The following is a 6000-nucleotide window of genomic DNA, read 5'->3' as shown; positions in this document are numbered from 1 at the left end:
TTCACTCTGCTCTGGCTGCTCTTTGGTGCAGCAACATGCCACCTGCAATTTAAACTGTCATTTTAATGGGCCTAGTTTAATCCAGATAGAAATGAACAATAAAATAACAGCCACATCAAACCTATCCCCAGGTATTGACTACTGGTGCTCTCTTCCTTTAACATTGAATCTACTGTTCCTCAAGCTGTTCATTTGTTTCTGGGTAGGTTAAACAGCACTTGGCCTATTTGCATCATCAGGGTCAGTCCTAGCATTTTCCATCCAGGCCAGTAAAGAAAACGTCAGGCTAATTTTTCCATATTACTGTGCAAACCTATACAAATGCACAGATATATATTTCTGTAATGTTATTTGAAGGACATGTATTTAATGCAAGGCAGGCCCATATTTTTAAAAAGTAAAGAACTGAAATTTGAAGAGATTACTTATAGTCCCTTCTGTAATGTAAACTGGAAGTAACTGGAGCCACTTCAGAGCCCTGACATAAGTGTTTTTGTTCCCATGTAGTATATTAATGTAAATAATTACAAAAGATTCCAAAGTGCTCTGAAAGTTCTACCACTTTACAGAAGGACAATTTATTCACCACTTAAAGGAAGGAGTTATGAATTTAAGGACAAGGAAAGGATCTCTTCCTACCCCAAAATCAACTACCTGGATCCATACATACAATCCACACCTCTTTCCATGTATCATTCTTTTAAGCAAGGTAAGTCAGCTGCCATTGTGTGGTATATAACTATTGGCTGCTGTGCCTTTTTCTCCCCTTGCCCTCACCTAGCTTCTGCTACATGTTCCTACCCCTTCCTCTGAAGCAGCTCTAGTGGCCATCCCAACATGGACACTTTTTCACTAGGTTAGTGAACCGAAATAACAGGATTCAGCAGGCACAGATGACAGCGCAGTAAATAGCCATTAGGTTGGCTGTATGGGACCTCAGCCTCAGATAAACTCCAAATCATTTCCCCATTAACCAGGCTCTTCCATTCCAGCTGGGTCCCCTCTGCAACAAATAGCTGTTAAAAAAGACAGCAGATGGACTCAATAGTTATAAGTTTGGTTTTCCTGCAGGAAGGAGCAATCATAACCTAGTCTGGGTTAGGCAAGAGCTTTGCTTCAACAGCACTGCATGGAAAGAAATGCTGCTGCTTCACACTGGAAGTTAGAAACAGGGGATGTGAGAGGAAATTATTTAATGTGCTGCACCATGCTACGGTATCCTCTGTTTCACTGACATTTTCATGAGCTCCCTCTCACATACAAATTGCTCCATTAAATGTTCAAGACACTGTCATGCCATTCACAATTTGTTCAATTATGATTCAAGCTCAAGACCAACTATAACTGTAATTCTCTAATTATTAAAATGTGAAAATACAACCTTTTCTATTATGCAGAGTAACTTTATCTCTCATTATATAAAGCAGCAAGTAAAAAATCTATTTACTATAACTAAGAAAAGTAAAAGATACTCAACAGCACTCAAGAAGACACTAATCAGAATCAGTCACAAATTTGTAATTGATCACTAGAGCCTGAAGCTTCTCTAATCAGGCATTACAAGTTAAATAACCTTTCTTCTTTGCTTTTAATTGATGCTGTTACTTTCTTTACAGTTAATTAGATAATACATGTGAAAATAATTTTTTGTTAAGGGTAATAACATTGCAATACTTAGCATGTACTAATGAAGAGATCCTGACATGCATGATGAAGATATACTTTGCAGCAAAGGCAATGTAGTTTATGGCATAGAATTTACACATACAATGACGGTGTGAAAACCATAAAAGGAATTTAAGTTTTTCTCAGCATCTTTTTTTTTTTTTTTTTTTTTGTCCTCTCCCCCTGAGGTAAATTGTTGATGAGAGGATTATAACTTCAGAGTCTGCAGTTGTGCCAGATTTGGGTTTGTTCAGTCTTAAGGAAAAAAGATCTTACTATTGCCTGGAACTACCTAATGTGGGGAAGGATATAGTGAAGACATACAGATTCTTCTGAGTTTTGCATAGCGAGAGGATGAGAGGCAGCAAGTAAAGCTTAGACAATTAGAGAGTAAGAAAGACTTTCATCATGAAGTTGGCCAAAGCCTGTCACAGGTTGCCTGGAGAGGCTGTGGATTCTCCATTCTTTCAGATATGTGGCTGAATGTGGTCCTGAGCTGAGCAACCTGATCTTGCTTGGCTGTGCTTTGAGCAGATGGTTGGGACACAGACCTCCAGAGGTCCCTTCTAACATACCTGTTTCTTCCATTCAAGGAAAAAATTACCCTGAATGCAAAATTGAAGATAGTGTGATTTCATCCTTTGTGACAGGTAAAGTCTCATGGTACCTATCTCTGTACCAACGAAAGGTAAGGCAGTGCTCAGGGTGAAGCTCTTCCTAGGTGCTACAGAAAAGGGAACAGGTACCAGCAGCTTATGGCAAAGTTTGGGATTCCTGCAGCAAAACACAACCTTTAGCACCTGGAGTTGCCCTAGAACAACATTTCTGCACTTCTACTAAGCTGGTGCTTTTCTCTGAACACTGGACTGCAGAGACACCTGCTCAATTAATCTTTCAGAGAGGAGATGGGTTTTCTAATTCCTTTAATCTATAGCAGTAACTCTCACCCCAGGCAAATATGCTGTTTATCCTGCTCTCTTTTCCCTGATAATTTAGTACTTTAAATAATGCCACACTTGCAGAGATTTTTTTTAAAGCCTTGACAGACAATGAACTATTACTAGAGTTAGGCAAAAAAAAAAAAAAAAAAAAAAATACATACATACAACTGAATTCAATTTCTTTTCCTAGTAGTGATAGTAGAAAATAAGACTCTACATTAAGGAAGAACTTAATTCATTGCCTAACATATAGTCTAATGAGAAGTATAAATTTGAAGGGTGAATTCAGGAAGGGAGGACTGAAATTGTAGGATTTCACATATTTACATAGTTTATTTGTATGAAAATGTTTATATTTATATATATGTATGTGTATATATTCTTTACAAAGATAAAAATATTTCCCCTCTAGAAACTGCACTATGAAAAGCTAGATATAGAAGAAAATGGAGGTGCATAATAATGAGAGGCAAAGCAGAGTGGACAAAGAAGAGAAAAAATAAAAACTAAAAAGACTGTCACAATCAATGACAAATCCTAATTCCTGATTTAATATAGTTTTCTTTATCCTTTTTCTTGAAAAAAAAAACCAGTGTAAGAATTTTTGTAAGACTAAGTTACCGGCTAAAATTAATGAGATGATAATCAGATTTTAAATTAGAAACTGCTCTCTCAAGCGGAGAGAAGAATCTTGTTTGCAAAGAATTTGGATGGTAAATGGGGAAAAAAATTATCTTACTAGTGTTTGTGCCCAGTCCTCAGAGGGCTCAGGAGCCTCAGTTTGATTTGCTTTAATGTCAGTGGGAGTTGTTAAGTGCTTTGCAGGACTTGATTCTTTCAGGATGATATATATAAAACAGTGTAGTTTTGATATAAACAAATTAATTCTTAACCATCTAAATGATCAGAAAGTTCTGATATGTTTAAAGAAACCTGAAAATATCTTAATGGTAACTGATAATACCTAGGGTTACACATGGCACTGGTGTATAGTAATCTGTTTGGGTTCTGGATAGGCAGTGTTTTTTTGCCAGAAGAATAGCTTACAAAATTCTTTGAGTCATTGACTTCTAAAAATGATGCTTGGTTCTAGTTAATTATGTACCCTGAGGGTGAAGTTTATCAGACAAGTCCTTTCCACCCAATGGTATTTATTTCGCATTTAGTAATGTCTCCTCTAATGCTAAGAATTTACAACATAATTAATTGCTTAGGGACATCTTTGTTATAAATACTTTAAATTTGGGAGGATTTTTTTTTGCTTTTTATAACTATATATGCATACATGTTTTTTACTATGACTTTTAAGAGTTTAAATTCTGGTCTCATAATTTCTATGCATTTTATCTTGAAGTGATTCTTCAAAGTATGATGAGCTGGAGAATGCCTCCTATAACATTTGAGGTGGAGAAGATAGTAACATAAATCCCTATCAACAGTACTATCCATCCACTTATGTCCCCATGTATAGAAATAGTGTCATGGAAAGGGAACAACCAAGACAATTAATTTACTTATCCACACTGCCCCACCTACCCTGTTTCCTCCAGTTTAGATAAGAGCAACTCTTGCTCCTTCTAATGCTCATGTAGCAACACTGCTCCCTGTGTCTGTCTCCAGGCCTTGTATTTGATCTCAAAACTAATTATTTCTACCAGGTTCTGTAGTTCATGCCGTATTTCCTCTGGACATATTTCTGTTATCAATGAGGAGAAAGATGCCACACTAACAAAAAACGAATGTCAGGTTTTTCTATGTGCTCCCTGATTTTCTTTTACTTTTGATATGCATTATAGCTAGCTAGGACTTCATAAGCAGAGAAGAATTCATAGTTTAGCTGTATCCTCTTTGCAAAGCTTTACCCAGTCTGGAGATTGCACCAGCTTTCATAGAAATGCTGTTACACAGGCAACGGTGACAGTGCTGTTCACACAATCAGTAACTGTAGGGATGATATTCAGAAAGATCAAAAGCTTGATGTGGAAATGCCACAGCAATGCTGCTCAAAGGTTTTGCAGAAGCTATGTTCTTTAGTTCTCCTAAACATGGCAGTACCACAGAAGCTGTTATAAAAACTGAATATAATGAAGTACCTAGAACAGTCCCTCTAAGAATACCTGCCATAGGTTACTCTAGTATGAGGAGAGGAGAACGCGTTTCATTTGCAGTGAGATGATAATCAACACTTCATTGTATGCTCTTAAATTGTGCTAAATTGATGCTTGAGAAGAAATATGGAAGTAACAATGTTTGAAAACGTATTAAGGAATATTATGTACATACAAAGAGGAACTTTAGAGCTATAGGGAGTTTGAGAACTGTGAATGTTTTAACTCCGTTACTGCTGTTCTCTCCACTGGTACTCCATCACAAAGTTGAATCTTGTTTCAGATCATGATAGAATAACTTTAAAAAAAAAAAAAAAAAAAAAAAAGAAAAGCAAAAAGGCTTTCATAAGGAGGAAAAAGGTTGATTATTTATATTCATCTCTTGTCTGAAGTGCACAATTAAATACAGGTACTTTGTTGCCAGCATCTACTTTTGAAAACTGGGAACATTTTGAATAAGTCCATGTTTTTAGAAAGATTGAACAGAATTAATGTTTTAAGTTATATAATTATTTTAAAATTTGATAAGACAGTAAAGAGTCCTACAGCAGGATAAAATTCACCATTGAATGCTCTGAGTTTTATCCTGATGAAAACCAGCAGTCCACACCTGTGCCATGGTATTGATTTACATTAGCTAAATCAATAATTGCATAAGTGTATTCCAGTGCCTTTAAAAAATGTCAATTCATATAAACCAGACAAGTTTTGACAATCTAAGACTATATACCTATCTCTAGAAAGCTATTCAAAGGATCTTAGTTGCATCCATATTCAGGGGGATGCAAATAACTTCTATAAACAAACATTTATAAAACATAACAAACATTTATAAAACCTAACAAACATTTATAAAAGGTTTTATTAAACTAAATCTCTTGAGCACTGACAGTGATAATGCTTTTACTTTGTTTACTTATGCTGCAGGATCATATGGAGATGAAAAACATATTGGTATATTTTTATTCCCATAGGATTTATAAGTCTCATGATTGAAATATTTCTACTATGCAGGCACTCTTACTGTGTTTCTCTGCTTTTGAGAACTATACTGAACATATCACACAATAACCTGCAGAGAAACAGAGTTTGTAGTAAAAAAGTACTGTTAGAAGAACCCAGTACATGTGGGAGTCAGACACCAGTTTCCAGATAAAATAGCCTTCTGTATTATTATAGAATAGTAGGTTTGAAGAAGTTTCCTGGATTCTGTGGTAGCAAAGCGTAGCAATTAGCATGTATGGGGCTAAGCAACCAGATGTTAACATTTTTTCTGACTTTAAGAT

This window comes from Tyto alba, unplaced genomic scaffold (genome assembly GCF_018691265.1).
Source record: "Tyto alba isolate M040663 unplaced genomic scaffold, T.alba_DEE_v4.0 Super-Scaffold_40, whole genome shotgun sequence".
Classification (NCBI taxonomy): Eukaryota; Metazoa; Chordata; class Aves; order Strigiformes; family Tytonidae; genus Tyto; species Tyto alba.
This window is presented reverse-complemented; position numbering follows the sequence as displayed.